Source organism: Lissotriton helveticus, chromosome 4_2 (assembly GCF_964261635.1).
Source record: "Lissotriton helveticus chromosome 4_2, aLisHel1.1, whole genome shotgun sequence".
In the NCBI taxonomy this organism is placed as follows: Eukaryota; Metazoa; Chordata; class Amphibia; order Caudata; family Salamandridae; genus Lissotriton; species Lissotriton helveticus.
In genome coordinates, this window is record NC_136064.1 from 148,429,595 (window position 1) to 148,442,529 (window position 12,935).

Below are 12,935 nucleotides of genomic sequence, written 5' to 3' on the forward strand. Positions count from 1 at the left end.
AATATCCCTCATCTGTTGGGCTTGTACCAGATAAACGCAATATCATGGTTTTAACTCCTCCTTTTGCTTGAACCCAGCTATGCAGGGGATTAGCCAATAGAGCGTCTTTAGCCTGTATGATTGATGTCAGACATTGCTGTAGTTACATCACAGTATGACTTTTCTTTCCCTCTTTCGCTATCTTTGATCTAGTGGTTTTATTTTTGGCAGAAGGGTTGAATACTGGAGAGGCCCTTTTTTCAGGAGGTTTGCCAGATTTTCCAATGGCTTTCATGGCATCTTGTGATTCAGATAATATTTGAGCCCTCCTGCTGTTGTGGTGGGTGTAGACTGCGAATCCTCAACATTGAGGAAAGTTGAAGCTAGCATTGGAGAAGAAATTGTAGTAGAGAGACTGTTCGTACCTCCCTGATCTTGTATTGAGCCAAAAAGATCATCCATGGCTGAATTTTCGCATCTGCTTCCAGCCGTGCTGATAGCACTAATTGCACTACCAGGCACAATAGAATCATTTTGTGGTGGCTTCATTGCCCCATCGTCCTCCAACTTATGCTTATTCAGTGCACCCGTTAGTGTTGCAATATTCACAGCCGTTACTGGTTGAACACTTGGCTCAGGTATGCATGTTACAACACTTGCGACATTATCCACATTATCCTCCTAGCCAATACTGTGCCCGTTGTTAGATTTAGAATTATCAGCATCCACCGGTCCATCACGGAAGGCATTTTGACAGCGCCTCGGGGAATTAGATGTATTCTCATGATTACTTTGTTGCACATATATCGCTTGCAACATAATATCCGCTGCTAGTTTGTTAGTAAGTTGCTCTCCTGCTGCACCTGCGACCTACCGAGTCTTGGTATAGTGTTACTGTTGTCCCATTCTTGCGTTGCTGACGCTGCCTCCTCAGTTTCGTTGTTCTGCCCAGCGCCGGTTGTACTTAGGGTGCTCACCGGCAGCTGACCTGCTGCCCGAGTGCCTCTAGACATAGTCTTCGGAGGAGCCATATCTTGGATACCGTCCAGACTGTAATTAAAACCTGCAAGAGCGCCTGAGATTGATCCGTAAACACTAGCCATCAGAGGGCACATGTCCAGTAGGAGAAGACAGGAAACAAACAGCCGCCTCCCAATGCCGCCTAGTACTGCTGCCTGCACTCGCTGCCCCTCAAATCCCGATTAGGTAAGTTTGTGGAACAGAATATGAGACAGTATTGTCTTCTTTCTTCTTTTTCATCACATTTATCGTATTGCCATGTTTAGCGCTATTTCAGAGCATCCAAAAACACCAAAAATCAACCTCCAGCCCCTCCACCCCCACCCCTTTTTAATTATCACCATTTTATGTTTCCTTTGTGGGTGGGCGGAGCAGAGCAGTGGGCGGAGCAGAGCAGTGGAGGAGTGGTTTGCCTAACCCTAAGTGCGCGCCCAAATCAATCATGTTCACTTTCCCCTTCTCCATGCAGGATGCATTACACCCTGCATGGATAACATGCCCACACCTACATCCCCTGCATGAGCGCAATATCACAGCAAAAACACTAATCAGAAAGTTGCATTGCAGTGTTGTTATTGCCTTAGGGGAGGGAGCATGCCTGCCTGCTTCCTGTTCATTAACCTTGCATGCTTGAGCTAAAAGCTTATCATGCCAACTGTAAACGTGCCAAAGCTCTTTACATTACCTCTACAATCACCTCAGTGCAGAACTGCCCTCGGACTCTTTTTGCTACTGTCAAGAAACTTACAGGTGCTGACACTGTCCCCGCGTTGCCGGCTTTAGACGGTATACATTGCAATGCTATTGCGGACTTTTTTATATCGAAGGTTCAGGGCATCCATCAATCTCTAGCCTCCCTTCCACCTTCTACTGACCCTTCCTTACTTGGGTTTAGTTGTAATGTTTCTGTCCCTCCTACTGAGTTTCTGTACAACTGGAAATTATTTGATGATGTGTCCTTCCTGTCATGCTTAAAAAGCATTAGGTCAGGCTCTCCTCGGGACCCTGTCCCCATGAAGATACTGAAACAACTTGACCTTGAACCACGAAGATTCCTAATGAGGTTACTTAACATCTCCCTCAGTGAATCCCGGGTTGAACAGGATTGGAAACATGCCATGGTCGTTCCCCTACTAAAAAAATCTGGTGCGGACATTACTAACCTGGCCAACTTTAGGCCTATATCCCTGCTGCCAGCTTGCTCCAAAATACTGGAACGCCATGTCAACTTCCAGCTAAATGAGTTTGTTGAAAATACGGGATATCTTCATCCATCCCAATCAGGCTTTCGCGCCAACTATTCCACCGAATCCGCACTCCTAGGGGTGACTGAGCGACTCCGACACGGTATTGATAGTGGTGAGACCTTTGCGCTTATCCTTCTGGATTTAAGCGCGGCTTTCGATACCGTGTCGCATTCCATTCTATTGGAGTCCCTTCACTCCCTTGGTGTTGCTGGATCTGCGCTTGCCTGGGTGGCCTCATTTCTTAATGAGCGCACATTTCAGGTATTTTCAAACAACGCTGAATCGGCGATCTGTTCATCTGCTTACGGCGTCCCTCAAGGGTCTATATTGAGCCCTCTGTTGTTCAATATTTACATCAGACCCCTCGCTACTATCGTAGAGGACGCCGGTCTGTCTCTATACTCATATGCAGACGACACGCAGATTGTGTTTTCCTTGTCAGGCAGCAGGGTTCAGGACATCTCTGCCCTAAAAATCGGCCTTTCTCGTGTTGCGGCCTGGAGGCAAGTCAATCTGCTAAAGCTCAACGGAGATAAGACTGAGGTTATTATACTAGGCAAACATAAAGATCTGTGGGGCCGTAGACACTGGCCCAGTGATATGGGTCCACTGCCTACCCCCGTGCCAGTTGTTCGTAACCTCGTTTTTTTAATCGACGAGAAACTTTCGATGCGACAACAGGCAACCAAGGTCGCTGCAATCTGCTTTAATACCTTACGCTGGTTGCAGAAGATCCTATGGATGTTGCCTGAGTCTACCCAAAGAACTGTTGTTCAGGCCCTTGTAATGTCCCGTATCGACTACGGCAACGTGCTTTATCTAGGAGCCGATAAAGCCACAATGAATATACTCCAGGTTGTACAGAACTCGGCTGCCCGTCTTTTGTGCAATATTCCACGGAGAATGTCTGCAACGCAAGCCCTGTGTGACCTTCATTGGTTAAAAATCCCTGATCGTGTGGCTTTCAAAACCTTGTGTCTTCTGTTTAAGATTCGTCAGGGTTCTGCCCCCACTTACCTGCACAATCTCGTTCAGCCATATCAGCCCAGTCGTCCTCTCAGGTCATCAAATAAAGCCAATTTTGTAATTCCAAGAATCCGATTGGCAAAAATGGGAGGTCGCTCATTCGCTCACTTGGGGCCGAAGATGTGGAATGCTCTTCCGTTGGCGCTAAAAACAGAGACCAACCTTTTTGCTTTTCGTAAGAAATTGAAAACTTTTCTGTTTTAGTCCGGTCACTGCTCTTGTTCTTTTCCTTCTCAGCAATTGCCTGTCTCTCTTCTCTTGTCTGTCCCTGGCGCCGGGAAACCCTTTACGGGTAGCTGTGCACAATATAAATTTAATAAATAAATAAATAAATAAATAAATAATAACATTTCCTTTGTGGGTGGGCGGAGCAGAGCAGTGGAGGAGTGGTTTGCCTAACCCTAAGTGCGCACCCAAATCAATCATGTTCACTTTCCCCTTCTCCATGCAGGCTGCATTACTCCCTGCATGGAGAAGATGCCCACACCCACAGCCCCTGCATGATAGCCACATCACAGCACAAAGACTAATCAGAAAGTTGCATTGCAGTGTTGTTATTGCCTTAGGGGAGGGAGCATGCCGGCCTGCTTCCTGTTCATTAACCTTGCATGCTAGCGACGGCAGGCAGACGTCACGCGTCTTGGTAGGCGTGTGCGCAGGATGCCCCCAGCCGTCCTAATCCCGCCCACACAGGATGAAAATTCACGCCGCACGCAAGGGGTTAAGTGGGAAGCAGGAGAGCAGGAGCAAGACCAGAGACGCGGGATAAAATATTTGAAAACGTTTTTTATGTGAAGTTCCCTGGAATTGCAACTTAGCCTGCGTGACACCCCACAACACCTGCACCCGCCCCCCACCATTCCGGCCGCCCCTTGGACAAAGATCAGGAAAAAGAAAGGAATGGAATGTATAAGGTTGAATATAGGAGAAGTCAGAAAGGTCAGACGAATAAAAGGAATGGGCAGGCTAAGGTAGAATATAGAAGAAGGGTCAAAGATCAGAGGGAGGATGGGAATGCAGGGCTAAGGTGGAACATAGGAGAAGGGAGAAAAATGAGAGGAAGGAATGAATTAAAGGGCTAAGGTGGGATATAGGAGCAGGAAGAAAGATTAGTGGAAGGAAAGGAATGGAAGGGCTCGGGTAGAATATAGAAAAAGGGAGAAAGATCAGAGATAAAAAGGAATTGAAGGGCTAAGGTGGAATATATGAGAAGGGAGAAAGATCAGAGGAAGGAAAGGAATGGAAGGGCTCAGGCGGAATATAGGAGAAGAGACAACGATCTGAGAAAGGAAAGGAAGGGCTCAAGTGGAATATTGGAGAAGAGAGATAAATCAGAGGATGGAAAAGTATTGACAGGCTATGATGGAATATAGAATGATCGAGAAAGATCAAAGAAGGGAAAGGAATGTATAGACTAAGGGGAATATTGATGGAGGGAGAAAGATGCGAAGGAAAGGAATAGAAGGGCTAAGGTGGAAAATAGGAGAAGGTAAAAAGCAGTGGCGGTTCACCCGCTATGACGGAGAAGCATCACCCCACTGCTTTTGAGTAGAGGAAAAGAAAGGAAATATAAAATGTTAATAACTTTAAAATATTATCTTTTATGTTTCCTTTGTTGGTGGGCGGGTGAGCGGGGCTGCTCTGCTCCCGGAGAAGGGTAGTGGAGTAGTGGTTTGCCCAACACTTAGTGCCCTCTTGGGCCCCCAAAAAAGTCATGGATACTTTCCCCTTCTCCATGCAGGCTGCATTCCAGCCTGCATGGAGATAATATCCACCCCTACATTCCCTGGCTGAGCACCATATCACAGTGCAAATACCAATCAAAACACTGCATCGGAAGCAGTAAAGCAGGAGCACGACCAGAGGCGCGAAACCTGGGTCCGTGTGGAAAAATAAAAATAAAAAATTTGTGAAGTTGCCTGGAATTTCAACTCCATCTGCATGACACCCCACGGCCCCTCCCGTGAGCCATGCTGACCACCCCTTAGAGAAATATCAGAGGAAGGAAAAGAATGGAGGGCTAAGGTGGAATATAGGAGAAGGGAGATAGATCAGAGGAAGGATGGATGGGAATAGAAGGGCTCAGGTGGAAAATAGCAGAAGGGAGAAATATCAGAGGAAGCAAAATAATGGAAGGTCTCAGGTGGAATATAGCAGAAAGGAGAAAGATCAGAGGAAATAAAGGAAAGGAATAGATAGGCTAAACCCTCATATTTTTATTTAGAAGGTGTCAATGGCCTGTTTCAGGATCTCATACACTCCACATTACCCCCTTAGCTGTATCGTACTCTCCATTGCACACCCCATCAATGACTGAATAAATAAGTCCACGCTACCACCCCATCCAATGAAATCCCACTGGCTCCAATTGCCAGCTCGCATCATCTTTCAAATCAATTACATTATCTACAAAGCCATCACAACCTCCCCCTTTTCCTATCTCATTGTCCAACTCAACCCCGCCTGTGGCTCCAGTGTCAAGTGGCCCATAATGGCATTGTCGTCTTCCCTATGTTAGCATGAGTAAGTTTCAGAATGTCTTCTACTTTGCACACATTACTACACAAACCGATTTTGCTTTGTGCCAAGCTGCAACTTTCACATACAACATATTGTTTATGTGCTCTTTTGTTTCCTGTGATTTAGTCTGAACATTGCAGACAAAGTCAAACAACAATGCCCCTTGTTGCTCCATTCTGGACAAATTATGTAAATGCAGCTGTTATTTGGGAACACGCTGTTTGGTCATATGGGGGTACACAAATGGGTAACGCAGACACTTGGAGAGAAATCTTTCCAGAGAAGAGAGTGTGAAGAGCACCTGTGATATAGATCTTCCTTCTATAGGACTGAGGTATGGGGTCTACTGCTCACACACACAGACCTTCTAATATATAATCATCTTTCTTCTATAAAAGGGGAGGGAGGTTAGTCTATTCTGTCATATATAATGACAGCTCGTTTTGTGATTTATGGACTACCTGCTATGCTGACCGTATTTGCATTTTTCTACTAGTTGTGCCACGTATACTGCATACTAGAGCATGTAAGTTAAAAAAATTAATTTCTACTTTTCTTGTGTCTCTGTCAGATCTTATTGTGGACAAGTGCACATTTTTTAATCAAAAGATTGTCCTGCAAATGCAATTCCTGAGAGGGTCAGGAGTGTTCTGTGCTGGGGTGTCTCATAACGTGTTCCTCCGTGAGTGAGTAGGAGGGCAAGTGAGACACTATAGCTAGTCGGTCCAAGGCTCATGGGTACTAAGGTGGTAGGATGACTCAGTCCCTTCCTACTAAAGTCCCATAACCCCAAGCATAGTTATGTGACTCCGCAGAATCCCTGCACCACTAACACACCCTCAACTGGGCTGCTATCATACTGGGAGGAAACATTTTGGAAAAAATAACAGGCCTTCTCATTTTATTTACCTAGTATTGGGAAAGACATCCATGTGTCCATAAGGACACACCCACATCTGCTCCACTTTGGGAAAGAACAGAAGCACTCCTCATTAAAGCCTTTGCTTGGGCTTTGCTGGACAGAACTGAAGAACCAGCCAAAAGGCAAGAAAGACTGGCCAACAGCACTGGAACATGCCCTAACCAGGCTAAACCTGCATGAAGCCTGGGAAACAAACTATAGCTTCTCTGCTTTCAAAACAATAGCTACTAAGGCAGCAAAACAATAAGCCTGGTTAATGGATAAAGCTGAACTAACAAAGAAAAAACACTACTGGATGGTTGAATCCTCATATGAGATAGGTACCCCACAGCCATATCACACCCGGCTTGGAGCCATTTGATCAAAAGGTCTGGTCTCAGCATGGAAAGAAACATGGCCGACCTCCCAGTGCAGACTTTGCGAACATGCAGAAGAGACACTCGCACACTTTTTGTGCATTTTCACAGATGGGAGGAATTTGAGAAGGCAATTTTTACTCCATGCTTTTCGTTCACTTCAAGTTAGATCATTCCGCCCAGCCGTAATTGCATTATTAAACAGCCAGACCTTGCAGTTTCCATGTAGGGCAGATACATTTCTGCAACTAGTCAGCACACTATTACAAAAAACAATCATTTAATGCTCATTTTAGTGTGTATTATTATATGGCCACCTCAATATCTGTACATTTTGCACAAATCTTTATTTTGGTGGTCGCCATAGGGGGCTCAGAGTAGAAGTATAACTTTGTAATTGGTATTAACAAGCTTTCAGTGCATTTCTCTCTATGTCAAGAGTTTGTTAGTGTTAAGTTGACTTTAGACAGTGCCATGTTTACAGCGGCACATATTTGCAACTTTTACACTTGAACTCAAAATATGAAATGCTGGAGGTCCAGTACCTGGCATCAATTAGTATAATAGCTTCTATTTCTCTTGGATTTTAGATGTTTATGTTTTTCTTTTTTCTGATATTGAAAATGTAAATATGAATGTTTTGTTAAATTGATGATTTTAAGGTAAAATTGTAATGGTTTTAACTAATTATATACAATAAAATATGTATCCTCATTAAAGAACACTACATGGCTCGATATAACAGTCCATCTCCACTCTCACAAGCCAGAGTCACTGCAATTCACTCGCTCTTCCTTTGTGTCTGACCCTGCTCAGTGCTGTGGGGATTTATGGCTGGTCTTTTCTATGTAAATACAACATGAATACATACTTACATACATGTGATTTCTAAATTGTGCCATTGAAGGTGGGAGTTAGAATAAATGTGATGCCAGCACAGGGCCGTCTGGGACCCATTTTTTATGTACCTTCCTCCCGATTCTCTGACATGTGGCTGGGGTGGGACTCAGTCCCCCTCATTCCATGTAGTGCGAGAGGCAGCGACAGCCCTCCCGACACCGTAAAGGCACCACTCCCCTCCCCCAGTGCAGGACAGGTGCAGCAGTGCCCTGGCCATGCCCAGGCAAAGCCCGGGTCAAGGGCGGGCCTGTCTGCGCCTAGGTGAAGCCCGGGTCAAGGGTAGGCCTGTCTGCGCCTAGACGAAGCCCGGGTCAAGGGTGGGCCTGTCTGCGCCCAGGTGAAGCCCGGGTCAAGGGCGGGCCTGTCTGCACCCAGGTGAAGCCCGGGTCAAGGGCGGGCCTGTCTGCGCCCAAGTGAAGCCCGGGTCAAGGGCGGGCATGTCTGCGCCCAGGTGAAGCCCGGGTCAAGGGCGGGCCTGTCTGCGCCCAGGTGAAGCCCGGGTCAAGGGCAGGCCTGTCTGCGCCCTTCTGTGGTCGACAGAGGATGGGCTGGGCCTCCCCCTTGGGTTTGTGGAAGGTTACGCCGGGGTCACTGCAAGGGTTAGGAGGAAATCTGATGCATTCAGTGTCTCTGTTGAGGGAAGTAAGCAGCAGCACTCATCTGACACAATTACATGTTTTTTGACTGATGCCGTGGGAGACATAAATAATGATATTGGGATTGTGGAAGAGAGGCTGGATGCCATAAAACAAGCTCTAGCTATGGCCTCTACAGGTAGTTTTCCTGAACCAGATACACCTTTGTCCACTAGTACTAATACAGGACACACACAAGGCCCTTCATGCAGGGTGACTTCAAGCGAGGACCTGGGTCTAATGCCCCCTGGGGATGGTAAGGGCATAATTAATCTGTGCATGTGTAGAGGTGCGCTGGGCATCACACAGGCACTTGAGAGGCTGACAAACCCAACACAACTCCCTCCATATTGATTCCGGCTGCTGCACATGAGGACAAGACTGATTTAATGGAGTCCATCTGTGTCAAATGTGTAACCCAGTACTTTCTGTCCTAAAAGGGATGGAACTAACCCTCAAAGATATTACAGGGCAAGTAACTAATCTCACTGTCAACTCTTGAACCCAAAATGTTTATGGTTTTAAATTATTTTATCTTAGATGTCATGGAAAATATTATGGATTGAAACAGTGTGCCAATTTTAAAATGTGTGGGTGCAGACGGCACCTTCAACCTATTGACATCAGATGTGTATAAAATGTATGATTTTATATTTTGCATCTTTTATGTTCTTTTAACACAAATCCTCTTTCATGAATGAATAACACACTCAAATCTCACTAGAGAATAGGATATCCATTTTTAAATGTTTATTTTAAAATCCTAATTTAGAGCACATTGTACTCTATTCTTCAGTTCTTGTAAGGCACATAGCTACCCAGGGTCCTCCCAAGCACCAGAACAAGTCCTCACATTTCTAGCTTACCAGCCAGACTGTGAAGTGAAAAGCCAAGTTTCATGGCCTTACAAAAGGACATCTCATTGGACAGCTGGCGTACTTCAGGGGAAGGGAATTCTAGACTTTGGGGTCCTGATAGTAAAAGAAGCAGCATCCCCATTGACCTTTCTAAGACTTTTCTAAGAAGTCTCAGAATACCAGAGCAACTTGCTGCCAATCTTTTTGCAGGTGCTCCTTAGAGACCAGAATCCATCCACACACCAAGATGTTTTTGCTTCTTTAAGAGCAGCAGCTAGCACTGGAGGTGGAACAATCCAACTAAGATTGTCGCCCATGATATGAACTGTAACCATAAATAAGATAAAAAGAAAGGCAGCAAACACATTTACATATATTGTGTAAACAGCAAATAGTATTATAAACTGTGCTATGTACCTTTAGCACTAACACATTCATTCGCCCCATCTAGGCACATTAGCAGATACAACTCCCTTTCTGAGTTTCAAAGGTGGCTCAAATCTGAATCACTTGAATCAGAACAATAATGAAATCCTGCTGTTAAGGCCCAGAGGAGCTGCTATGTGATAAGAGCACCAAAGCCTGATTGTCCCCCAGCAGCCTTCAGCTAGAATGGATGCTGTGATTGTGTCTGTCTCGTTCCCCCAGCAGTGAAGGTCTACACAAATCCTTAGCTCTTTGTGCAGTTGCTGTAAGATAATTCAGGAGCTTTGTCCTAAAATGTTATAATAAACAAACGACAGAGAATGTTGACAGGCCTATTCAGCTGTTTTTTTATTCAATTGACAAAGTTCTTTTGAAAGGAAAAACAATATGAAAGACACAACCATCAACATTTGTTCTTTCATAATAATGATTTTAAACCTAAATGTTACACAAGCTTGATTATTGCAGTTGTAGAAAAGCACAATATGAAAAGAAATGTGCACTTGATAATTTGATTGTTGCTTTTAATTAATTGATTAGCACATGTTGTTTGCACAAAGTGAATGCACTAAAAAGAGAAATACAGCATAGTTAAGGCTCAGTGAATTGGCTTTTATGGCTATTTTCAAAATTGTTCAATTTCCTGTACTTTTTTTATTTGTTTAACCAATCTTTAATAATCTACATAAACAGGTACAGTTTGAAAACACTATACATCTCTCATGTTAATACAGGGCAATTTGAAATTTTCTCATTATCTTATACAACGTCCTTTCATTACTTAGCAGTGTCCTTTCTTCAGTTACAAATGACCTCTTATTTCTTCAGATAGCTCTGAAATCAAATATGGTTCACACAGCACAGAACATCGCATGTGAATTTGTACGTTTCACTGCACACCTAAGGGCATCTTGACCTTGAATATTAGATTATTATTGTCACCCAAATCATTTTAACAACCTTAGAATGATTAAAGTCCTGAGTAAAGCCGCCATCTGTAAACATGAGGTTGAACACCATTTCATTGAGGGAATGCAGTTGTTAGATATTGTTGTTTAACTAGAGTGTGAGTCCTGGTCAAGCAGCAACTACAGTCCTAGTCAGTGTAAGACACAAGCAATCCCAAATTAACCTGTGCTCCCCTCTCGTTCTTGACACAGAGCAGTCAGGTTCAACAAACAGTGAAAACTGTGAAGGTTCCGCACAAAGTGATCACTCACTGGGTATAGAACAATACAGTAGATTTAATTTTAATAATGAAAACAAGACCAAAATGACATGAATCCAATAAGTAGAAATGCAAAGATAGTATTTGAAATTTTTACGCAACAGTAACAAGGGATCTCTGGACTCTCCGCACCAGGACAAAGCCACAACTTCAGATCAACCTCAGTGGAGCGTGGGCTGGTGATGGGGACTAGGTTAGGCCTGCTGAACAAAGTACCTTAAATCTAGTTGTGGGGAGTTGAGTGGGACTGATGCAAGAAGCATTGCGAAATAAAGTGATGTGTGTTCTGAGATGTGGCGATGCTGCCGTGCAAGGTCCTGGGTGTCATTGTTGAGAAGTCCGGGCATCAAGGATATGGCAAACAGCCGAGGCGATGCGTCAATTACATTGGGCTGTAAGGCTGCGATGCGGAGTCTGATGTCATTGTCGTGCTGCCATGCTGGTGGCAATGCTCTGGTTCTGAAGCTGCCAGGGTGATGCAGACCTCCTGTGAAGGGGCGTGATGTATGCAGCAGCAGCGATGCATGGTTTTGTTTGTGGATGCACCTCCCAGAACATAAGATGTGTTGGTTCTGCTGGTCACACCTAAGGTCAAGAGACAGCCAGCTAGCCCTTCGAGTCACTCTGGGTTCTATGTTTAAGAGATGCATGTCCAGTCCTTCTCTACCAGGCAAGAAGGCAGCAGGCTGCAAGTCAACACATAAAGCAGGAGTCGAGCAGAGTAGCAGTCCAGCAGCTTAGCAGTCCTTTCAGCTGCACGTCAGTCCTTTTTCCTGGCAGAGTATCCATAGGTTCAGAAGTGTACCAATCCTGTCAGAATGGCCAACTCAGTCACACCTAAGCTCCCATTGTGTGTGTCTGTCTGAGAGGAATGCACAGCGCCCAGCTGCCAACTAAACCGAGTCATGTGATGAGAGACAGGCTACATATATCAAAGGGCTAAGGCAACAACATGCTAACTATCTAAAAGTGGCATTTTCAGACTTGTAATTGAAAGTACAATGTCACCATAAGTTAGGATTTTAAATTAGGATTCCAGAGATAACAAACATGAGCCAGGTATATAGCCCCACTTGGAAATTGAACTTATAACATGTAATAAGGTATCCCAATGTTTTTCACTGCCATGATATGTAAAACTATAGCGTACATGTACAGATTTCTAAATACATTGAACCCTGCCCTCTGGGCTTTCCAGGACCTTCAAGAGGGGTGACTTATATGTATCAAAAAGGAAGATTTGGCCTGGCAAGAGGTTTAACTTAGCAAACACTTGCTTACTTTGCCATTGGATTCAAGCTAGCCTGGCTGTTGAGTGGTGTTACCCCGAAAATGGTCCCAGGATGCTTGTTTCCAGTCCATTGAAGACCTGGCTTGGCAGTTCGGCCTTCACTGTTCTCATGAGGCACAGGGGAAAGACGGATTTGAATATGGCTGGGTCTGAACTGGGGTAGCGAAAATGATGGATTCAACCCAGATCTGGTGACAGGGGGAGAGTGCCTGAAAAGTTTTGGTGCACCGCTTATCATCTTATTATGTTTGCTAAGATATTTAACTTGTACGGTCTACATGGAAGTTTAAAACTGCACACAAAGGCTCTGCAGTGGCAGGCCTGAGACATGCTTAAAAGGCTACGTAAGTGGGGGGCACAAGCAGTGCTGCAGGCCCACTAGCAACATGTCATTTAAATGCCCTGGGCACAGGCAATGTATATTACTAGGGACTTGGAGGTAGATTAAATATGCATATGTGGATAAGCCAATGTTACTAAGTAAGAAGAGAGTTCAAGCAATTTAGCACTGTTTAGAAGAGAAGTAAC